Here is a 24,919-nt window from a genome sequence, read left to right on the forward strand (position 1 = left end):
AGGGGAACATCCACAACCTTGCCTCCTTCTTAGTGACTTGATTCGCCGTTGGGAGGATTTGGCCTCAGGGAGAAGACCTCATTATCTGGTTGGAATCGGTCCATCAGTCAGTCAGTTGATCAGTGCTATTCATTGAGCGCTTACTAAGTTCAGAGCACTGTACTGGTCACTTGGGAAAATATGGTCCAACAGAGTTTAGCAATTGTCATCCAATTTTCTTGGCTAGGGAGCTGATTTATCGAGAGTTCGCAGTCACTTGTGAATACAGGTGACAGTTGGCATTACTGTTATGATATTGGTTCAGCATTTACTCTCTCTCGAGCACTGTTCTAAGCACTGGGATAGAAGCAGGTCAGTCAGGCCGGACACAGTCCCTGTTCCTTTTAGTGGGGCTCACAGTCTGGGATCAAGTGAACCAGGGTTCTGGCAGTCGCCCGGACAGGCCCTTCAAAACCAAAGGAGAAGAAAACGGCACCCTTAATTCTGAGTTTTGGCATTGGGCATCTAGGGCTTTTTCCCCTTCGTGTCAAAGTGGTCACTTTCTGGAAAAGCTCTTTTTAGTGGACAGCAGACAACTAAATTCCCAATCGCTTGTTAAGGTCCCCTGATTCATTGAGATGAACTAGCGTCCTCGCTTACTGATTCAAGCGACTTAGCTCACACCTAAGAACTTACGCTTCTAGACGACTGATCAATAAGTAAGGTGGCCACGGCAAGCTCTGGTGTGGCCCAGAAGCAGCAAGATGTGCCGGTTCAGTGTAGGGTCCGGGCCTGCTTTTGTGCCCATGTAGGTGCCCGAGAGGGCACCTCCAGGGAGTCGGCCGGAAAAATCAGTGGCACATGCCCTCACGTCTGGGTATATTGGGCAACCAGGCAGACTCACTGCCATGGCCTGGTTGGTGTCACTGAAATTTATTACATATCTGTAATTTATTATATCTCTTTTATTTATATTAATGTCTGTCTCCCCTCTAGACTGTAAGCTCAGGCAGAGAATGTGTCTGTTTATTGTTATAGCATACTCTCCCAAACATTTAGTATAGCACTCTGCCCCCAGTAAGTGCTCAATAAGTATGATTGGCTGCCTGATGCTAAGGAGCTACTGCTGCAAGAATCCTGTTGTAGCTTTTCATCCTCTACAGACATTTTTCTCCTCTCCATTTCCTTTCTGACGGAGGGCTACTTGTTTGCTTTTCTCTTTTAGGGCCTGCCTAGCCTCCAGCACTCTCTAAAATGGTTTATGCTTGTTTTTGCATTCTCCACAATGCTCTTAAAGGAGGTAGGTTAGAGTACTACTCTATTACTTCCTCTATCAGTAATCTTCTCTTAATGCCTCCTCCTGTAGACTGTAAACTCCTCCTGGGCAGGGATTGCATCCACCAACCAATCAATAGTATTTATTGAGTGCTGTGCGCAGAACACTGTACAAAGAACTTGGGAGAGCACAATACGACAGAATTGCTGGACACATTTCCTGCCCAACAGGAACATACAATCCAGAGAGGGGAAGACATTAAAATAAATTATGGCTTACGTTCAAAAGGGTTGGCCTGAGGATGGGATAAACATCAAGTGCTAAAAGGGCACAGAGCCAACTCTATTGTATTGTACTTTCCCAAGCACTTAGCACAGTGCTCTGCACGCAGCAGGCATTCAATAAAAACCATAAAAATGAGTACTTGTAGGAGTCTCAGGAAGAAATAGTGCAGAACCTAACAGATGAGGTGGATTAGAACCCTCTGCTTTACACAAAGTTCTTTCCGCTCTCTTAGCCCTTTTTTGTCAGGCGGGGCGAAGCACCGTTCCTTTTCAAAGCAGGTGACTTCTTTAAGGCTCCAGTGTGTAATTCCGGATTAATTTTATATTTGAGAAGCCTACCTAAAAACCACAGAATGGATGAAACCCATTCAACTGTAGTTTTTCCCCTCTTGCTAGATAACTACAGTGCTGTAGTTTTAAATACACTCTAAACCCTGGATTTCTGTCTAATAGAAAAACACTGATGTGTGTTTCGCCCAAGGTAGAGTGTAAACGTACACCCTCGCTGCTTGTGTGTGAAGCTCACGCCTCTTAAGAGGCTGCTTCACTTTTGCCTCTAACTCCAGCGGAATTGTTTTCTAACACTCTCTTCAGAACAGGCATATCATTACAGCACTTAAAACTCTTGAGTGCTTAGGCATTCTATAATAACAGTGTATCCCCACTCAAAATGCGGTTAGAAGCCCCTTCCAATTGCCCGTAAACTAAGAAAAACACAAAAGGGATTTTCGAATAAGGAGCATTTTGGGTTGGTTCTCGAGACTTGTGGCAGCCTAATGTAAATCGTAAGGCTTGTGATCTTTCGACTCTCCGGGCAACAATAAGAATATGGCAGGGCATTCGGGTCTCGTTGATGCTGTGGACGGAAACTCTCGTTCTCAGATACTCGGGCCGATAACACTGGGATCCAAAATGGGGTTCGGCAATCCCAGTTCCCGCGGCGGGGGCTGAACGAGATGTTTCAGCTGCATTTTAAACCAGTTCTGCCCAACTCGTGTCTTCTCCTGGCTGCCATAAAGATTAGGGGCGGGAAGAGCCGTCAGAGCAGGGTTTTTAGCCAGCTAAAAACGGCTTAAACCGATAATAAGCAAGGGCTTAAAATAAAATGTTCAGATCACTTTTTTAGAAGAGTAGAAGGTGGTAAACCTCCTTAAGGAAATGATTAGGTTTCAGTGTTTCTGATTTGGGTGAGCAGATGGAGGAGTCAGAGGAAGAAAGCGGACATTTTGGGAAGCCCCCTTCCTCAGGTTGGGGCGTAGAGTGAGGCCGGAATAGGGCCAGGGTTCAGTTCCCAGTAAAAGGTGTGACCTTGTTTATTTTCACTCCGGAGATGTATATCCTGGAGAAGGAAAATGCTGATCTTGCCTTACCCAAGCAAGCAATTTGATTAGGTTTGACAGCACTGATATAAAATCAGGACCAGGCTCACCCCTCCACCCTCTGTGATTGATGAGGCTTGTCTTTAAGCTCCTTTTTTTTAGAAAAAAAAAAAAGAAGAGCGAGCAAAAGAGAGAAAAACTGAACAAGCCGGAACACACCCTTTCATAGTTCTCTGATTGGCAAGCATGAACTAAGACGAGCACAGATGGGCCTCAGCACACCGTCTCCTTTCACACTGCAGTGAGTGACATGCATTAATTTTTTGTGTTGGAGTTTTAGCAGGTAATTACGTGGCTCTAAAATAATAATGTAGCCCTCTCAGGTCTCTGTGATTATAGAGTTGGCCTCTTTGGAATTTCAGGAGATCCGATTCCGTTTCTTTAAACGCCGTTCTTGACCGACATTTTACCGGGACTTTCGATTCCCACGCTAGAGAAGTGTTCCACCTAAGAGGAACGGTCTTCCCCCTTCACGAAGGAGACCGTCAGACTTGCTTAAAAAGCACCCGCTTTTAGGTACAGTCTGGGCCACTTTCATGAACCTCTGTTAGCCTCCCGGAGGAAAATGACTTGAACAGGGTCAACTGGTCACAGTAAGGATTAGTGGCTGTGGGGGCCGCTCTTTTAAGGAATCAGTTGTGTGATGGGGTTTGGGGGGGGGGGTGCTCTGTTTTGTGTATCCTCCCCACTGTGAGTCAGATGTTTACCTGGGCTGCAGCCTCCGTTTGCCACCCGGTGAAGGTAGTTGTTTGCCTGAGGATGGGAAGGTCATCCGACTCTGGTATCGGCGACGTTTTTATGGTGCTCTGCCAATCCACGGGAGACCCAGGGGATACTGGGAGGGGTGCCCGCTGGGCCCCCGACGCCCACGGTACCAACCCTTGGTTTAACTTAATGGTCGGTGATCCTCGCCAACTCTTCCGACTTCTAAAACTAGCATTCAGTGGACATTTCTTAATGATAGATTTTTATTTTAAACACATAATAAATGCCCTGGGTTGCATGTCTAGGAAAAAACTCAGCTCTTTGCACATACTTCTCGGCCTGTTCTCGCCGATGCTCCTCCCAGACGAAGCTTCCCCTCACTCTTTCTTATTTTCACCTCTCCCTGGCCTCTGGTGCCCTGCTCAGGCCGTGGCTCCTGCCTCCAACTCCCTCTCCTTGCAAGTTGGCCAGACCACGGCTCTCCCCGTCTTCAAAGCCTTTCTGAAGTGTCACCTCTTCCAGGAGGCTTTTTCCAATTTGTTTTCTTCACCCTGCTTTCAACTGCCTCTCCAGTTTCTTCTGTACATATAGAATTGCTGTATTGTTTAAGTCTATTCACATATATCCATATTTCCATTCTCCCTTTCCTCCTACCTGCAAGTGCATTTGTCGGGCTCCCCCATTGGACTCTAAGCTCCTTGAGGGCAGGGCTCGTGTCTTTCATGCATTGTAGTCTCCCAAGTGCATCATACAGTGTTCTGTCCACAGCAAGTGCTCCGCAAATACGATCCGTTGGGTTTGGTACTTCATCTTTCCTCCAGAAATCCTGAAGTCCTTTCATGTATTTATCTGCTCTACTGTTTCGGCTATCCCTAATCTACTTTGTCTGGAGACTGTAAGCTCCTTGCAGGCAGGGATCGTATCTAAAAACTCTGTTGTATTGTACTTAACCAAACACTCAGTACAGTGCTCTGCAGGCAGCAAGTGCTTAATCAGTTACATTGATTAAATGATTATAGGCACCTCTGTGAACACCCTTCAGTTCCCAAATTATTGAGGGTATTCCCTGTCCCTGATTGGGAAGGATGGGTTTGACTTGGTTTAGAAATCTCTAAGGCTAAAACTCTGAGACTGCGTAGAGTCATTGCGGCATCTCATTGGGTGCAGTAATGGGATTTTTTGGCGTTCTACTGACCGTTTGTCGGTCTGAATGTACCCCTTAAGCACTTGGCTGTTTGCCTCAGCCCCTCAGCACTTATGTACATATCCGCCTGTCTTCTCCTCTGGTCTGTAAACTCCTTCTGGACCGGGATCTTTTATATCAACATTTTAAGCTCTCAATCAATTCCACTGATAGATTCACTTTTTCACCTTTCTCCCGTCACCCTTTGGTTAGAAGAGAAAAGGGCGAGTAGGGTATCTTGGACATGTTAAGCATTGTGACTGAAATAAGCGGTGAAGTGGCCATTGACTGAAGATGAAGTGAATTAGGGGGTGACACCTAAAATCAAGGTCACTGAATACTCTGGCATCAGAACCTTTCAGAAATAAATGCCATTTGGTAAACGGTGAATATTTTTGCCAAATATCAGAATCCTGATCATGAATTAACTACGTATTTTGAAATGGCCATCTATCCTTTAGAAGAAATTTTACACTGGAGAAAAACTACTCAGTCCTGTCCAGCAAATATCCATTTGCATGGATGCCTATTTAGGTCATGGGAGAGGAACTGTGGTTCTTAGATGCAGTGAATTAAATAGATGCAATGAGAAGATAAATACTTCAGCCTCGACGGCTCCCAACATAAAAAGAACCATTTTGTCTAGAACTATGAATTAAGCCACCTATGAATGGGCTTCATAAATAAATGAAGGGAACAAAGAAAACTAATCCACTGTACTAGGCACTCGGGGTGATACGAGGTGAGTTAGATACGGCCTCGAGTCGCTTCCAATTTAAGGGGCAGTTGGACACAGAAGATTTCAAGCAGGTCAGATTTTACAGTAACAGTCACGTATCACAGCGAGAATAAGAAAATAGCCTCTTGTGGCTTCCTTGTGTCTCCAAATGAGTCAGAACAACGGACTCTCCCCTACCTACGTTACCTGGCAGAGGACCAGGTTTCACTCCTCTGCTACCTCCAGAATTATGCACTAGGCCTCCCAAACCTAGTACATACCCTGTTTCCTACCCTAGGGCTCTGTGGCTTTCAACCCTTCAGTCAGTCATTCAATCAGTGGTATTTCTTGCAAGCTTACTGTGTGCAGAGGACCGTGCTAAGCGCTTGGGAGAGTACAACAGAGCCGGTAGTCACATTCCTTACCCACAGGGAATTTATAATCTCTCCCCACAGCCCCCCACCTTAATAGCAAATCCACTCCTGGAAATTCTTTTTCCTTCTCCCCAGCCCAAATCCCCTCTGCATGGGGCTTCAGTGATGTCTTCTTTTTCTCTCTCCTTGGCTCTCTCCCTCACCTCCAAAAAACATCCAGTCACATCTCGGATGTTGGAGCGATTTAATAACATTTAGGATGTGTTTTGAATAGTTGTGCTATTTTAGCCTATTTGATCTCGGGCTCTTGGAAGCCTTTTTTCCAAGGGTCTGTGTAGTTTCTTTAACCCTTGATGCTGGTTTATTTCTTTATTCTCTGTTGAGAAGTACCCGGAAGTGTCTCCCCCCTCCCTTTGGAACTCAGTACGTTAACCATGGAAGGAGGCAAGAATGACTTTCATTCATTCATTCATTCAATAGTATTTATTGAGCGCTTACTATGTGCAGAGCACTGTATTAAGTGCTTGGAATGTACAATTCGGCAACAGATAGAGACACTCCCTGCCCAATGATGGGCTTACAGTCTAATCGGGGGGAGACAGATGGACAAAAACAAGACAACATAATCATGATAAATAGAATCAAGGGGATGTATACCTTCCATTCTGTCCCTAGAAGAAAAGGAGGCAGCTTTGCCAAGTGGGTCGAGCCCAGGCCTGGGAGTCAGAAGGATCTGGGTTCTAATTCCGACTCCACTACTTGTCTGCTGTGGGACTTCGGGAAAGTCACTTCACTTCTCTGTGCCTCAATTATTTCATCTGTAAAATGGGGATTAAGACTGTGAGCCCCATGTAGGACATGGACTGTGTCCAACCTGATTACCTCATATCTACCCCGGAGCTTAGTACAGTGCCTGAAAGATAGCAAGTGCTTAACAAATACCATAAAGAAAAAAAAACAAACTGAACAAACAGATGGTGAGATCTGGGGCTGAAGATTTGCTTCTGTCTGTCAGCTGGAGCTCAAAAGCTTACCTCCTTTGAAGTGTGAAGGAACCTCGCTTCTGAATGGTCCTGGTTTTGTAAACTCCTAGCTACCTATGATGCAAGGCAGCGGTACTTTGGATATTTGTAAACTCCGGCTGCAGGTGTGGATTTGGTTGGTTGTGCTCTTCCTTTAGGGATCGCAGGTAGCCTGGATCACTGCAAGTTTCAACAGAAATGAGTCAAGATTGATAAACTGGTTTAATGCACCTTTGTCCTACATTTTTGCAGCTCTGAGACGGTTGGGAGACATTGACAGGGGAAATACGGGATTACTTTTGAAGCGGTTGGGAATTAATTTATTGTTGCTCTTGAATAACTCTTTTGGAAGTGAAAATAACTTGAGCAAGTGGATGTTCTCTTCAAGTTCAAGAGATTCTGTTAATTGTCGAGTTCCAGAACTGAGGTTAGTACTGGTTAGCGTGTTTCATTCATCGCCTTTTTTTCTGTTTAAAAGGGATGGGGGTGTGGCTTATATGTTTACAAAGTGAGTAATTTCCAATGCAGTGATATCTAGGTTTTTTCAGTGTGAATCCCATGACCAGAAATCTGCCTCCCCTTCGAGCCTGAAAGCTCCTCATGGGAAGGGATCCTATCTTCCAACTTTGTTGTATTGTACTCTGTCGAGTGTTTAGCGCAGTCTCTTGCACACAGTAAGCGTTCAATAAATACCATCAATTGATAGTTGGATCGTGTAGGCTGCCTGTTCGTTATGGGAAGGGTGAGTGTCTGCTTAATACAGTGCTCTGCACATAGTAAGGGCTCAATAGATGCCACTGATCGACTGATTGATTGATCAAAACAGTTAGCGGTTGATAACTGTTTTGAGTACAATAAAGTTTAAAAAGGTTTAGTCACCTTTATTAGTACAACAGTGGAAAGTCCATAATAATAATAATGGTATTTGTTAAGCACTTACTATGCTTCAAGCAGTGGGGTAGATACAAGTTAATCAGGTTGGACACAGTCCCTGTCCCACGTGGGGCTCACAGTCTTAATCCCCATTTTACAGATGAGGTAAGTGAGGCACAGAGAAATTAAGTGACTCCTCCAAGGCCACACAGCAGACAAGTGGTAGAGCCAGGATTAGAACCCAGGTCCTTCTGTCTCCCTGGCCCTTGCTCTATCCAGTAGGCCATGCTGCTTCCCTCAGTTACAGCTATTGGTTCTGGTTGGCTCAGACCGGTGAGAAGACTGGTGTTTAAAGCCGGAACTCTTCTTGCAAACTGTGAGGTGTATTCACACAGGGCATTTCTCCCTTCGGACTCCGGGTCTAAGTCACTGATGGTGGCTCTCCACTTCGATCTCATGGAGAGAATGCGCTTCCCCAGAGCCAAATGTTGCCCGGAGTTTGGCCACATACCTGGAAGTTTCAGGCTCGTTTCAAGAGTCCCACGCACTTTTCTAAAATTCCAGGTGTCTTCCTGGAATACGCTTTCAGCGCAGTCAGAAGCCAGCCATTTTGGTGGGAACGGACACTCGGGAATTCACTCACACCCTGTGGTGTGCACTTGAGAGGCAGGCACGAAACCTCTCTCCACCAGGCCACGCCGCTTCTCATTCCTATTCCCAGGTTATAAGATAACTGTAGCGGAATTAAATGAGAACAGCTCAGCATTAAGTAATTCATATTTCATGCCGTGTCGACTAGAATCACTAATTGATTTAAGCCTGGTAGCGTGACCCCCTATGGGCAGCCGGTGAGCCTGAATGGTTTAGAAGTCATATGTGCTAGCTGATTAGGTAAAACTCAAAAATATTGGATGGTTCGCACTTTAGACCCCTACCCAGTCCTAATGAATGTATGGTGGAGAGATGCAGGGGTCATTTGAGGCGAGAACACTACTGTTTCACTTTTCTATGCCTCAGTTACCTCATCTGTAAATTGGGGATGAAGACTGTGAGCTCCCGTGGGACAGGGACTCTGTCCAACCGGATTAGCTTGCGTCTACCCCAGTGCTTAGAACAGGGCCTGACACATAGTTAGCGCTTAGCAAATAGCATTATTGTTATTGCTGTGATGGCAGCACAATTTGTAGAGTTTTTGCCCCTGTGAACTTCAGTTTTTCAACTTTTTAGCATGTCCAGTTAGGGTTCTTATAGGTAAGGATGAAGGTTATCTTCATAAGGAACACAGGTTTAAAAAAAAAATCAATCAATGGTATTTATTGAGCGCTTGTGAGGGTACCGTACAGCCAAGTTGCTAGACGTGATCCCTGCCCACTAGGAGCTTATAGTCTATAGGGGGAGAAAGACGTTAAAATAAATTGCAAATTGGGGAAATGGCAGAAAGTAAGGCTATATGTACATTAGTCCTGTGTGGCCGGGGCGAGTATCAAGTAGTTAGGGAGTACAGATCCAAATGAAAAGTAATCTTTAATGTTTCAGTTGAAAAATGGGTTTTAAGCCTAAATTTTCATTGGTTAAACCGAAGGCTAAACAGATGTCTAATCTTGGTGATGATTGTAGCAAAAACTCCTAGCTCACCCCTGAGATATAGGTGGCTAACAAATCATTTCCTGGGAGGAAAATGGATTTCTTCTTTTTTCTGTAAGTTTTGGGCCTCGGCCCCTGTCAGAAGATGCTCTCTGGAGCAAGAGTTTGCTCTGGCTATCGGCTAACGCAGCCTTGGAAATGGTCACCCAGGACAAGTTAAACTGGGGGCCAGGCATGCAGAGAGCATGTTAACGTCACTCTTTTTTACCTGCAGTTAGGCCCAGCTCTATGCAGGAAGGGGCCCGATGCATTTTTTTTTAAGCAAGTGAGACTTGTTATTTTCGATTTTTGAACTAGGTAATTGAATTGAACCTGTTGAGCGTGGCTTTCTGAGGCCCTCACCTTCTCCTTGGATGTCGGATGCTACACAGCCTGTTCTTGCCCCTTGAGTATCTTCGAGCTCCCTGAAGCAATAACTTTCCACAGAGACTCAGTTATCTGAAACTTAACATCATAAAGATGGTATTTATTGAGTGCTGACTGTGTGCCCCGTCTGGGCTAAGCACTGCGATAAGATGCAAGATAATCAGACCAGACACCATTCCTAGTCGCATTTGGGACTCACCCTCTGAGGAGGGAGAACAGTTATTTTATCCCCATTTTACAGGTGAGGGAACGGAGGCACGGTGAATTTAAATGACTTGCCCCAAGCTGCCCAGCAGCCATATGACAGAGATGGGACCGGGATTCAGTCTCCAGAACCTCAGTCCTCTCTAACGTAACATACCCTACATCATACAGTGTAGGCAAGGCACTGGGGAGGGGGCAGGAGCCCTGACTAAATATTGATTTGCCTTTTGTGGGTACAGTGGAAAGAGCATCGATCTGGAAATCAGGAGACCAGGGTTGTAATCCCAGCTCTGCCTGTAGCTGACTGACCCGAGCAACGGCCGAATCTGCATTTAACAGTACTGCACTCCTGCTCCTCAATCAATCAATCAGTGATATTTACTGAGCGCTTACTGTGTGCAGAGCACTGTACTAAGCACTTGGAGGGTACAGTAGAACGGAGTTGGTAGACATGTTCCCTGCCCACAACGAGCTGAAGGTCTAGCCTCTAAACGCTTGCTGCATTTCCCGACCCAGCGGAAACACAACGGGCATGATAGGGAGTTTGAGTGGCTCGGTGCCAGCCACGAGCACCGATATCCATTCCTCTGCACAGTTTTCTGACCGGAAATCTCAGACCCGAGACCCGTCTGTCATTCCGGCTCGGAAGCGTCCTTCTCATTTGGCTCAGGCAGCTGAATACCGGGAGGAGGTCAGCATCTGTGGCGAGGAGCTAAAGGGCAGCTATGTTTTTGATGGTCGGCTTGCGACTTGGAGTAATATTTGGACCGTTACTACTGCAAATAATAGTGTTGGTATCTATTAAACGCTTACTTACATGCCAAGAGCTTTGCTGAGCGCTTGGGTGGATACCAGAAAATCAGATTGATTTGGCGGGTGTTCTTTGAGGGGTGAGGAATTCAGCTGAAGAAAAAAATAACAACTGAGGTGGTACGTGAATTTTTATTTTTTTTTTGCAGGGCATTTAGATCTCTGAATAGTTTTGGCAGGAAAACCATTTAAATGAGGGGTTGTTACCAGAGTTTCTAATGTTTCTCCATATAGTTCATTGCTGAAATGAAACCCACAAGATCTGCATGGAATCTGAAGGGAAGAGAAAGACTTGTTTAGGGGCACGTCTGCACTGCATTGACAAGGCAGGGGGAGAAATACTCCACCATATCATTATATCTGTTCTTTTGTTTTGTTTTATTGTTTAAGTAAATTTGATTATGGGATATGCCTCCCTTTATTCTTGTTTTCACCAGCCACACATCGTAAGGATAGTCCATTTAAAGCAGGTTTATTTACCATGGACTTTATCGCCTCAGACGTCGTGCAGTTTTAAGAAAATGGAGGCTATTACTACAGAGAGAATGCCAGTTTCACCCCGTTAGACTGTAAGCACCTTGAGAGCAGGGATGGTGACTACCAACTGCATTGTACTCTCCCAAGCGCTTAGTACAGTGCTCTGCACGAAGTAAATGCTCAACAGATACCATTGATTGATTTAGATAGGGACAGCAGGGCTGGAGTCTTCCATATGGCGTAAAAGTAAAAAATCAGTTCCGTTGATGGAAGCCTGGGGACCTAGGAGTTCTACTTCTGTCCTGAGATCCTCAAGTCACAGAGATGTCCGATGGTCTGTATCTATTTTTCACCTTAGCCCTCGATGTGCACAGCCAATGGATGAGGTGATTTGGCAGAGCAGTGAGCCTGCAGATAGCAAATTCCCTTGTAACCAGCGATCAAATTCACAAAAGGAAAATGCAGCGACCCTTTAAAATCGTGGCTTTCACACTTCTGTGGCGGTGCAATGCCTGTAGTGTAAACACACTGCATATATGTAACATGTGTGTGTATAAAAAGCACCTGTAGTTTTCTAAATATTTATTTCTAGAAGAAGCTGAGTGTGAGGGACTTTTTCTGTAAACCGCCCGAGGTCATTCTTCAAATGCACTCTGTACACACTCTAATTGAATCCGGAAGCTCGCTTCTGGAAAAAATACAAACCAGGCAAGCTGCTCACTCCCTGCCTCTAACTAGAAATGCCTCCTCATGTCCGTGCTCTCCGTGTGGTGGGTTCCAGCTCTCAAGGCAGGACCAAGCAGTTTCCCAGCGGAGGCTCTAAACCCTGAAGTTGTCTTTGGAGGACCATCCTATCCCGGGTGATGGTCGGCTGTGGGCTCCAAACGAGGACTCAATTCCCAGGGACCAACAAGTGTTCCAAATTACGGGTCTGGGAAAATAATTGTCTGTGGTTAAGATTCTCTGCCTTCATTAAACAGGACAAGTGAAATTTGTAGTGGGAGCGAAAGCTACCAGACTAAGGGTGGAAAAACTGCAATTCAGTAGGCAGAGATGCAACAGAGTGGGAGGAGGAGGAGGGAGCGTGAGCTTCTTTAGTCAGCACTTCCCTCCACTTGGAGTTTCAGGGTGCAAGGAAGAGGAGAGAAATTTCTCCCTGCCTCTTCTTTTTGCTTCGTATTTGAGGGCCCGGGAGTTCTGCACCCAGATTACTTCCCGATCAGTCGGCGGTATTTATCGAGTCCTTACTGTGCGCAGCATGCCGTACTAAGCCCTTGCAGGGTGCAACACAACAGTGTTGGAAGACAGGTCCCCTGCCCACCTGGAGCTTACAGTCAAGAGCAGGGAGACAGGCACTAATATAAATAAATTAATTACGGCTACGTACATAAGTGCTGAGGGGATGAGGATGAATAGCAGATGCTCCAAGTAGAGAGACAGGGATCGTGTAGGGCAAAAGGGAGGTGCGGTGGAGTTGTTTGTGTGACTCTCTCGGTCCTCACTGGGCACCCCCGGTAAAATCGCTCATGGAGGTGCCCCCTTTTTGACCGTTTTTGACTACTTTGTCAGGCGAGAGGGTGAGCGCCCACAAGAGATGTCCAGAATGGAGGATGAGCTGTAGACTTTGTTGGACCCCAGAGAGGGTGGGGGTGGAGGTGGGGGCAGGGGTACACAACTGGGCTGAGAAAAGTAGTGGAAGAGGGCAACCCATTGACAACCACTCTGATCTTTCTGAGTCAGTCAATAGTATTTATTGAGTGCTTACTGTGTGCAGAGCACTGTACTAAGCACTTGGGAGAGTACAATAGAGAAGCTGCGTGGCTCAGTGGAAAGAGCCCAGGCTTGGGAGTCAGAGGTCATGGGTTCTAATCCCAGCTCCGCCGCTTGTCAGCTGTGTGACTTTGGCAAGTCACTTTACTGCTCTGTGCCTCCGTTACCTCATCTTTAAAATGGGGATTGACTGTGAGCCCCACGTGGGACAACCTGATTACCTTGTATCTACCCCGGCGCTTAGAACAGTGCTTGGCACATAGTAAGCGCTCAACAGATGCCATCATTATTAGAATATGACAATAAACAGACACATTCCGGCCCACGATGAGCTTAGGTTCTGGAGGCCCTCTGAGATTTTCGCTCTTGCCAGCCGCGTGGCCCTTTGACCCTTGACTCTCTTGCTCACCTTTTTGGGCATCTAGTTGAACTGAAGTTGCCCTGGCTTGATTTGGGATGAAATCAAGGTTTTCCTTTGATCCAGGGTCCTCTTTCCCACCCGTTTTAAGGAGAGAAAACTCCCTCCAGCGAGCCCGCAGGTGTGATTTTAGAACGGTTCGGGGTTGCGGGGTGAGGTGAGGATTCCGGAGGGAGCATCTCCATCAGCGATTTTACCGGGGGTGCCCAGGGAGGACCGAGAGAGTCGGACCCCAAACCGCTATGACCGAGAGTCCCGGACGGAGCCGGTGGTCAGCCCGGCTGCTGCCCCCCGTCAGGTTTCCAACAGGAGGGATGGCGGCCGCTGCCGGGTCGGTTTGCTCCTGCGTGGGTGAGGCCCGCGGCCACAAGGGGATGGATGGGGAGCTGTGCTGAAGAATATGATGCAATCAAAAATTATAAACGGAACATTTATTAGCCCCATTTACGAGCGTGAAATTATATAGGAGAGACACCAAATAGAAATGAAAGCGGGCGTCGTGGCCCGACTTCTCTCTCTCCCTCCTGTCTGTGTGGGGTGGAGAGAGGAGTCATTTCCGCTCCCCGAAGCAGAACTGGCCCTTTTCCCACCCAGCTCTCCGCATTGAAGAAGTGGGCTTAATGGTGGGTTTTAAGCTCTTCCTGTGTGCCAAGCACCGGACTACGCTCTGGGGTATTCATCCATTTGTTCGATCGTATTTATTGAGCGCTTAGTGTGTGCAGAGCATTGTACTAAGTGCTTGAGAGAGTACAGGATAACAAAGACACATTCCCTGCCCACAAGAAGCTTACAGCCTAGTCGGGGAGAAAGGCATTAGCATAAATAAATTACAGATATGTACGTAAATTACAGATATTGGGGTAGATACGAGATCGTCAGGACCGATAGAATCCATACGGGACTCACAGTCGAAGTAGACGTGGGGCTTGCAGGTTGAAGGAGTCGGCTCGGGTGGGGTTTGGTCCTGCCGCCTCGTGGCATAGCTCCTTTGTGCCAGGCTCCAATTCCCCCTTTCCCTTGGCCCTTCTGGAAGTGCCAGGGAGATGCGAGCAGGGGCCGGAGTTGGTCATGGGAGGTTTATCGTTCTGGCTTTTGGCAGTGCCATTTACGCCCCGTCATCCCACGGTATTTGCCATTCCTCTCTAAGCAAGGGTTACAGATATCCTGTACCCTATCAGTCAATCAGTGGTATTTTTTGGAGCGCTTACTGTTTGCAAAGCATTGTACTAAGCACTCGGGAGAGTTCAGTAAACAGAGTTAGTAGTCACGTTCCCTCCCCACAACTAGCTTACAGTCTAGAGAAGCAGCGTGGCCTATTGGAAAAAGCACGGACCTGGGCGTCGGAGGGCCTGCGTTCTCATCCTGGCTCTGCCACTTGCCTGCTGTGTGGCCTTGGGCGAGTCACTTAATTTTTCTGGGCCTCAGTTTCTTCAACTCAATATCTGTTCTCCCTCCTACTGAGCCCCATATGGGACAGGGAGTGTGTCTGCCCTGATTAACCTGCGTGTAGCCCGGCGCTTAGAACAGGGTTTGACAGATAGCACATAACAAATACCATAATTACAATTGTTATTTTGAAAAAGAACCCATCTAGTCACAGTTTGGAATTTCCCCGAGGGCAGGGACTTGGATTTGCCTATAATTCCCAGCGCTTAGCATATTGCGGATGCTACATAAATATTCAGTCATCCGGGAAATAAGTGTTTTTCTATGCTAGAAGAACAATTTCAAAGATTCCTTTCACCCGTGGACCTCATTTCATCTTTTCTCATAATAAAAAGCAGGTGGAGAAACTGTTTTGGTTGTTGTTTTTTTTTTAAAGAAAAGCAAAACTGTACACAGAGATGACCTCAGCCGTCTATTTTGTTTTGAGTCCAGCTGTGACTTAGCTCTAGGCACAGCCACTGATGCACCACCTGTTCTCGCCGGGCTGTCCTACGGGCATGGTTTGCTTCACCATTGATTTCCTGCACAGGAAGTCCATTTCGGGGGCCCGGAGGGCTGATTTCACGCCGAATTTCTGAGTTCTCCCTTGGCTGGCAAATGACAAAGCGAACTGAAGACTTGGGTAGCATTCGGTTTAAACAGATAATTAGTTATACTTTGTAGTTTGAGGTCCTCAGGCAAGGGAAGCTCTAAAAGGGCTATGCCACTCTGTCCTGACGAGATGATCCCCCTTTTCACCACCGACGGGCCGGAGGGGAAGGGAACCGAGCCACGGATGTCGAGTCATTTTCCCAAGGTCGCCCAATTAAAGCGAGGAAGGAGAAGCAGTGTGGCCCAGTGAAAAGAGCCTGGGCTTGGGTTCTGATCCCGGTTCTGCCACTTGTCTGCTGTGTGACCTTAGGGAAATTGCTTTAACTTCTCTGTGTCTCGGTTACCTCACCTGTAAAATGGGGATTGACTGTGAGCCCCATGTGAGACAGGGACGGTGTGCAATCCAAGTGTCTCGTACCTACTCCAGGGCTTAGTACGGAGTCTGGCACGTAGTAAACGCTTAACAAATACTATTTAAAAAAAAAAGATGGCAGAGGGAGCAATCGCCATTCCCTCCTTCCTCCTCCATCGCATGGTGATGGTCTTTTGAGTACACGTACCTGGTGAACTTAGGAAAGAAAGCATTGTGCAGTTTGAATTCTGTTGGTTTTTGAAACTCTCCTTTCCTCTAAGATCAGTCAATCAATAGGATTTATTAAGCACTTACAATGTGCAGAGCACTATACTTAAGCGCGTGGGAAGAATACAGCGTAACGGAGTCAGTAGACACGTTCCCTGCCCACGAGGAGCTTCTAATCTAGAGGGGGAGACAGACATTAATATAAATTACGGATATGGACGTAAGTGCTGTGGGATAAAGGAAATGGCTTTTGAAATCCACCCTTCCAGATTTTCCAGATTGCCTATTGGCCCCTGACCTTTTAGAATCATATTTTATCATGGCGCGGGTGCTATTAAAAGTGAAATTTATCAGGGTCAGAGGGCAGCGGGGATTCAAGCCACAACAGCTTTGTTGTTTTATATGGGTTGTGTCGCTCACTCCCTGACATTCCTTATGGTCCAGCACCCGGCTCCGCCCCTGGGGTTGAAGTAAACACCGTTGCGCAAATTTCAGTGCTTTGCCTCGGTTACTTGTAATTCTGTTTTACAAAATTCAGTGAGGTTTTTTTTTTTTAAAGTGCTGGCAAGGACGCTCATAATTAGAGGTGGCACGAGTTGGCTTGAAGGATCTGAGAAGATGTCCAAGTCTTTGTGGTTTGGCCCAGAAAGCTGGCATCTTCCTCCTTAAGGGTATTTTGAATTGTGTCCTTTGGATCTGTTCACTGAGGCCTAGCTTGGCATCTCATGCGAAATGGGACAAAGACTTCCGCTTGGAGGCCCCGGAGGAGCTTGTTCTCCGCTCGGTCCCTCTTGTCAGTCTTCCCGCCTTCATCCTGAGAAGCAGCGTGGGCTAATGGAAAGAGCACCGGCCTAGGAGTCAGAGGGCCTGGGTTCTAATCCAGGCTCTGCCACTTGCGTGCTGTGTGACCTTGGGCTTTAGTTCCTTCGTCTCTACAGTGGGGATTGAGATTGTGAGCCCCATGTGGGACAAGGACCGTGGCTAACCTGATTGGGAAGCAGCGTGGCTCAGTGGAAAGAGCCTGGGCTTCGGAGTCAGAGGTCATGAGTTCGACGCCCGGCTCTGCCACTTGTCAGCTTTGTGACTGTGGGCAAGTCATTTCACTTCTCTGGGCCTCAGTTACCTCATCTGTAAAATGGGGATTAACTGTGAGCCTCAGGTGGGACAACCTGATTACCCTGTATCTACCCCAGCGCTTAGAACAGTGCTCTGCACATAGTAAGCGCTTAACAAATGCCAACATTATTATTAGCGTGTATTTTACCCCAGTACCTGGCACATAGAAAGCGAATACCATAAAAACAAGTTATCCGTGCTTCAGATCCCTCATCTGCAAAAATGGGGCATCCATCCCTGTTCTCCCTCGTACTTAGACTGTGAGCCCTCTGTGGGACCTGATTATCTTGTATCTACCCCAGCTCTTAGTGTAGTGCTCGGCCCAGAGTAAGCGCTTAACAAACGCCACAGTTATTATTATTATCACCCGGTTGTCTGATTTTTCAGTGGTTTTATTGGAAGGCAGCGTGCCTCTGCTAATATTACTTCTGGCTAGGTTTTTCTGAGATCTTAAGGTTGCAAGGGACAGGGAGTGTGTTTGCTAATTCTGTTGTATTGTGCTCTCCCAAACGCTTAATACAGTGATCTGCACCGAGTAAGCATTCAATAAACACCACTGATTGATTGACAGCAGTGTGCCTCTGCTAGTTTTACTTCCACTAGATTTTTTCCAAGATCCTAAGGTTGCAAGGGTCCTTTTGGGGCCATTTGGGATCCTCTTGTTTCAAGCAAGATTCCAAATAATCGTCCTAAGCGTGGTGGGGGAGGGTTTTGAGGCCTCCCAGAGGCCCGTACCAGGGTTTCGCGGCCAGTGCCTTCCAAAAAGCACCTCACAGAGAATTTCCTGACTTCAGGAAGTACCCGATCAATCAGCCATACTTACTGAGCACTTACTGTGTGCAGAGCACTGAACTAAGCTTTAATATAGTCCCTCTAGACTGTGAGCTTGTTGTGGGCAGGGATCATGTCTGTTATATCGTCATATTGTACTCTCCCAAGTGCTTAGTACTGTGGTCTCGCACGGTAAGTGCTCAATAAATGCCACTGCCTGACTGAATGCTTGGGAGAATGCAGTCCAAAAGAAGGGCCCTTGGGTCTTGGCTGGGATCTGCCCAACATTCTCAAGGAAGCACGGGTGGCTATTCACGTCGGCCGGGTGTTCGGGTTTTGTAGACACTGGCAGGTGGCGAAGCTTACCTATCCGTAAGCTCTTTGGGAAAACCATTAACCCCGAGGTGGCGAGTGTGCGAGCGGGTGCCTGGAGGCAGCAATTTGGTAAATGCCAAAAGTCCCCGCCTGAGGGAATGGAGGCAGGGCATCCGTCCGACTCGTTTTATTCCTCTCAGCCTGGCCAGCAGAGAGTTGAACCGCTTCTGAAAGTCCCCAAGTACTTTGAGGGAGCCACTAACACAGCTCGCGGGTTCTGCTGGTAGCCAGAATGAAGGCATCACTTGATGGGTGGATGACAGATGTGATAAACACATCTGTGAACAGCCCAGCTGTACATCACGGAGTTTAGGTGTTCCAGTCCTGAAACAGGCTTAATCTTGGGGAATTATTATCATTATCATTTACTATGATAACATATATCTTTCTATAGTATATAATCTAATTTCTGACAATAATATTAATGAAATTTGTTAAGCACTTCCTATTTACCAAGTACTGCTTTAATAGCTGGGTTCGATACAAGATAATCAGGATGGACACAATTCCTGTCCCGGGTTGGGGTCACAGCCTAAGTAAGAGGGAGAACAGGTATGAAATCCGCATTTTACAGAAGAGGAGACAGGCCCAGAGAAGTGAAGTGACTTGCTCAAGGGCACACGGCAAGCAGTTGGCAGCGTGGAGGTTAGGACTCACAGGCCCGGGCTCTTTCCTTTAGCCACAGTGCTTCTTGGGTCATCGGGAGATTAGGGGAATAGAGGCTCGTCGGCTCGGTGGAATATGGGGCACTTTTTGCTGTTTCCCCATCAATTGAGTGATTCAGAAGCCGCAATTTCATTTGGGCAAAGAGAGGGGTTGGGGCGGACTCCCCGGCACCTGTCTCCTGCCTGTGGTTTGGGGCTGCAGGGGACCCATGAGGAGGTCTTGGGGGGTGCACAGGGCTTGTCCTTATCCCGCTCCCCTAGGTCAGAAACAAATTTGTTTTCCAGCTGCCGTTCGGTACATCTAGAAATTGCTGTCAGTATGATGGCCATGGGAGCAAGTGAATAAACAGATGGATTTTTCAGGTTGTTCTATTGGAAGCTTTCTTGTTTTTTGGGGAGTGCATTTTCTTTGCATCCCCGGGCCATTTGAGCAAAGGATGAACTTTAAAAAAAAAGTGCCCAGGTCTGGGACTCAGAAGGACCAGGGTTCTAATCCCGGCTCCGCTCTGCTGGCTGGCCTCGGGCAAGTCACTTCACTTCTCTGGGCTACAGTCACCTAACCTGTAAAATGGGCGTTGAGACTGTGAGCCCCAGGTGGGACAGGGACTTTGTCGACCCGATTAGCTTGTTTCGACGCCCAGCGCTTAGTACAGTGCCTGGCACATAGTAAGAGCTTAAAAAATGCCATAAAAAAGAAAACAAAACAAAAACCAGCAAACAACCCACGGTCTTGTCTTTTGGCAGTCGTGGTCCCAGTGTTGAGATGCTGGGCCTGTTAGAACCTGATGAGGGGTAAAGACCGTCTTCATGCTGCCTGGGTGTATCCGTTCTGTTCCAGTTGGATTTGCTGGGGCTTGGTGGGGATAGGATGATGCTCATCACGGAGTGGATTTAGTAAGTTATCTTTGGCCCGGACACCCGAAACAGTCACCTTTCTGGGGTGGGGTTGGGAGTTTTGATTCACCGATTTTCCCCCGGAGGTCTCGGGGACTTTTAGTTAGTGACAACCAAATTAGTATTCTTTAGTTCTATAGTTGATTAGAATTTTTAAACGAGGCCAATCGGTTCTCTCGGCACCAGAGCCGAGGTGAGCAGCAGGAAGGGGTTCAGGCTGGAGCAGAGGACCCCCTCTTCCCCCCAACCTTCCCTGTTCTTTTCTCACTACCTGCTTCCCCTCACCCCCAGCCTGGCAGACATTCCCCCCTGTGGGCGACTGGGGCAAGTGGAAGTGGCTTCAGTGCCTCAAATTCCTGCCAACGTTTCCAAAAATCTTGCTGCCTTCCCAGCTGATTTCGATTCCCCAGGTGTTGTCTGGAGTGCGTTCTGGGCCGCCGCGATGTGAGATCGCCTTTCTTGAAAGCGACGTTTGGCTCTTCCAAACTAAGGAGTAAATGTCTGTTTATATTAATGTCTGTGTCCCCTCTGCCCCCAGCCTGTAAGCGCACTGTGGGCAGGGAGTGTGTCTGTTTATTCTTACGTTGTACTCTCCCAAGCGTTTAGTACAGTACTGTGTACACAGTAATCGCTCAATAACTACAGCTGACTGACTCGTCTCTGCTCCCGGTCCCGTGGGCCGCTGCTCTGTAGAATCAAAAGTTAAGTTGGTCTCTCCTCTTGAAGCAGCGTGGCTCGGTGGAACGAGCCCGGGCTTGGGAGTCAGAGGTCACGGGTTCAAATCCCGGCTCTGCTGCTTGTCAGCTGTGTGACTGTGGGCAAGTCACTGCACTTCTCCGCGTCTCAGTTCCCTCATCTGTGAAATAGGGATGAAGCCTGTGAGCCTCACGTGGGACAACCCGCTGACCCTGTATCTCCCCCAGCGCGTAGAACAGTGCTCTGCACATAGTAAGCGCTTAACAAATACCAACATTATTATTGTTATTATTATTGTTTCCCACCCGTCACTTGGTCTTTTGACTTAGGAGGTCCTCCCTCTACCTTCGAGGTGTTAGTATAGTAGCTGCCTCTTGACTTTTGACCTCTGTGTGAGTGAAGCCCAGCTCTGCTTATTAAAAAAAGAAAAAAAGGCTTTCTAGTAGGCGTTCATTATATCCACAGATAAGTCCCTGGCTGAGCATTAACCCAGTACCTTTGTTTCCACTTGCTCTAATGAGGTTCTCACCGGCGGCCATGCTTGAATCCAGGTTTCACCTGTAGCTGAAACTGTGTTGGTCTTGGATCCGTTGGCCATTTTCCCCATCCGTCGTTAGCACGGTCTGCTCCGTCTATCCCGCCAAGCGTGACGCAATATTATTCTACCAGAGGCCCGGGTTTTAAAGCGTCTTCCAGCAAGTTTGGTGCAGTTTTGAAATCTGGCACGAAACGGCGGCTTTGGAAAGCACCTGGAGAAGTAGCCAATCTTTCCAGTTCTAGAAGGAGGGCGTTATCTAACCCCTCCCAGCCTGAATGACAGAGTGTCGGTTTTCAGGAGAAGAAAGTCAACAACTCCCTTGGGAACGCAAACAAGATTGTCGGGAAATCTGTCATTGAAATCGTCTGAGATGTAAGATAATCCGGGCAACCAAGGCTCTCAAAAACCAAGAAGAGAGAAATGGTTTCATTCCAAAGTCGCGTTTTTTTTTTTTTTTTTTAATTTTTACTTTATTTGAAGGCAAACAGAGGCTTTCCAGAGATTTCTTTTTCCCCCTCCTCTAGACTGTAAACTCGATGTGGGCAGGGAACGTGCCTGTTATAGTGTTTGTAATCTCCTAAGCGCTTAGTACAGTGCTCTGCACACAGTAAGTGCTCAATAAATACGAATGACTGACTGGAGGTAAATCTTAACTTTCATTTCTCTTAAATCTAAGATTTTCCCGAGTTGACAGTTGGGCAGCTCTTCGTTCCGGGCTCGAGAAATGTGTGCAGACGGCAGTAAAAATCGGCCCTAAAAAGAAGCTTTAGGGAATTGGCCTAGTGTTAGTGTTCTTGGAGCAGAGATGGTCAAGTTTTAGCCCTTATGTAATTCATTCTTTCGGGAGGCGTCGATCGGTGGAAACAAGGATTTGTAATGGAAATTCTGAACCTGCCTCAAGTGCAGTGTTTCCAACAACCTAACACTGTTCCTCTTAGATTTTCCTTACTGCAGCTCTAGACGGTTGGGCCTGAGGGAGTTGCTTAGAAAGTCTGGAGATTCATTCATTCAATAGTATTTATTGAGCGCTTACTCTGTGCAGAGCACCGTACTAAGCGCTTGGAATGGACAGTTCGGCAGCAGATAGAGACCAGCCCTGCCCAATGACGGGCTCACAGTCCAGGCCAGGCTAGATTTATTGATGCTTTCTAACGGGTCTGTTGTGTATGGAAGGGTCTCCTCCTTCCCCACCCTCCCACCCCACTGGGGCTTTTTAAGATGGGTTACAGAGGCAGGTTTTTCTTGGGATGGGAGGGACGGGGGAGCTGTTACAGAGGAGCACCGTGACCTGGTGGAAAGAGCACTGGCCTGGGAGTCAGAGGTTCTAATCCTGTTATAATCCACTTGACTGTGACCTTGGGCAAGATACTTAACTTCTCTGTACCTCAGTTCCCTCATCTGTAAAATAGGGATAATAATAATGCTGGTATTCGTTAAGTGCTTACTATGTGCAGAGCACTGTCCTAAGCGCTGGGGTAGATACAGGGTAATCAGGTTGTCCCACGGGAGGCTCACAGTCTTAATCCCCTTTTTACAGATAAGGTAACTGAGGCACCGAGAAGTGAAGTGACTTGCCTACAGTCACCCAGCTGCCAAGTGGCAGAGCTGGGATTCAAACCCATGACTCCCAAGCCCGGGCTCTTTTCACTGAGCCACGCTGCTTCTTGAAGACTGTGAGCGCCATGTGGGACAGGGACCGTGTCCAACCTCTCTTGTCTCTATCCCAGTGCTTGGTACAGTGCTCTGCACACAGTAAGCGCTCAATAAATACAACGGAATGAATACATGAATGAATGCTGGCTGGCACGCCACCCTGTGGAACAGGTGCCGGGGGGCGGTGGGTGGCTCCGCTCCTTTGGCCGCCTCAAGCAACGAAAATGCTGCCTTTTGAATGAAAAGCTAAAGAATGGGACAAAGAGGGACCACTTTAGCTTTGAGCAGGCTCCTCCGCTCTTCTCGGTGGGTCAGGCTGCCAGGGCCTCTCAGTTTCCCTGGGGGTAGACCGAACCCGCGTCTGAGATCCTTGAAGGGGGCTGGTTTCAGCACTGTACTGAGAGCTTGGGAGAGTAGAGTCTAGCACCGTACCAGACACATGCCCTGCCCACGACGAGCGTGCGGTCTACTCTGACCTCCCCCTCAGCTGCCAACACCAGCTCCGTCGGTTCTTGGGACCCTTGGCACCCTCCCTGGCCCAGACTCGATTCTTCTTGGGTGGTAGGGTCGACCTGCGCCGGGAGGGGAGGAAAGAACTAGAAGCAGCGTGGCCTAGTGGCTAGAGCACGGGTCTAGGAGTCAGACAGACCTGGGTTCTAATCCCGGCTCCGCCACTTGTCTGCTGTGCCACCTTGGGCAAGGGAGTTCAACTCTCTGTGCCTCGGTTACCCTGTGTGTCAGATGAGGATTAAGATTGTGAGCCCCATGGGGGTCAGGGACCGTGTCCACCTGATTACCTTGGATCTACCCAGTGCTTATTACGGTGCCTGGCAAACAGGGCTTAACAAATATCATTTTAAAAGAAATTGTTCGCGATCGGGTCGGCCTTTGCCAGCGCCTTGCAGGCACCTCAGCATCTGTCTTCCCCCTGCTCCCTCCCCTCCCACTCTCCTTACCCAGTCCCCCTTCCAGATCGCGTCCACTCCCCTTGGCAGGGGAGTTGCCACCTGGGGGTGACGATTTCTTCTGGGACTCCCGAGAGTTGCAGGTGACCTTGACACTCAATTGGGCTGTAGAATTTCCGGAGGCCACCTGGCTGCCTTCTAATGAGGTGTTCCCTCAGAGCGAAAGAGGAGAGCTGCCATTTCTGGGCCCGCCCTTCGGAAAACAAGGCGCGGCTTTTAAAACAGTTCTGAGTTCGGAGAGGGATGGATTTCAGGACCTCGTTCTGGATGGGGTCACGTCTGTGTGTGAATGCGTGTGAGTTTGTGTCCATGCTCCCATGTGCCTTCTCTTTTGAAAGATTCTGGTAGAGTAGATCTGGTCTCTGGCCGATGGCAATTTCAGCAGATTCGTGGGATTCCCGCTGAAGTTCATACCTCTGCTTTCAGCCTTGGAGTTTTGCGGTTGCTACTGCTCCAGTCCCGACGACAAGCCTGCAAATCTACCCCGTACAAAGTGTTGGATTTGCGGGAAGGGTTGAGCTGAATGGATCTTGCAGAGAAATCCCCTTGAGGCTTGCAATATTTTGTCTTTTTGATAATCTCCCCAAATCCCTTTTCCGAGTTTCCCTTTTCGTACCCAGATATGCCTCCTAATACCCACTAAGCCTCAGTCCCACTCCCGGTGTGCGGCAGAGTCGTCGTCTCTCCCCAGTTTGGGTTTCCTACCCCCGGGACAGGGAGAAATAGCGCCGAGCCGGAGAGCGGAGAAGAGGGACCCTCGGCGGTTTCTTCAGCACACAAAAGTGGTGAATAGAGTCCCGCTCGGCGCCCAGACCCCTCTCTTTCTGTGGGTAATTAGGGCCACGTTGATTCTTATTGCAGCTGGCAGCTACTCACTGTTGCCTTTTTCGGCTGGTGACCCCTGAGCCCCGTGACCTTTCCTGGGGTTAGTCGTCGGCCCTTCCCATTGTGATGGGGGTGAAGTGGCTCATGTGGAGTTGATTATTTCCTTGCTCGTCTGGCCTTTTCGGTGCCATAACTCCAAGTCACTTCCATTCTCCCCCATCCCCCTCCGCTTTTGGCCGTCCGCAGTGAAAGGAAATGCTTTCGCTGGCACCGGGATCCGTTTGTATGCTTGGCCGCCTCGATTGAGACCCCGGAGAAGTAG

General features: G+C 47.9%; 1 protein-coding gene across 3 annotated transcripts in view; it reads left to right on the forward strand.

Annotated features, from left to right (window-relative positions):
* CDON (cell adhesion associated, oncogene regulated) overlaps positions 1-24,919 on the forward strand; it is a 102,921-nt gene that overhangs the window by 14,059 nt on the left and 63,943 nt on the right. The window lies entirely within an intron of this gene.

Source organism: Ornithorhynchus anatinus, chromosome 11 (assembly GCF_004115215.2).
Source record: "Ornithorhynchus anatinus isolate Pmale09 chromosome 11, mOrnAna1.pri.v4, whole genome shotgun sequence".
Lineage (NCBI taxonomy): Eukaryota > Metazoa > Chordata > Mammalia > Monotremata > Ornithorhynchidae > Ornithorhynchus > Ornithorhynchus anatinus.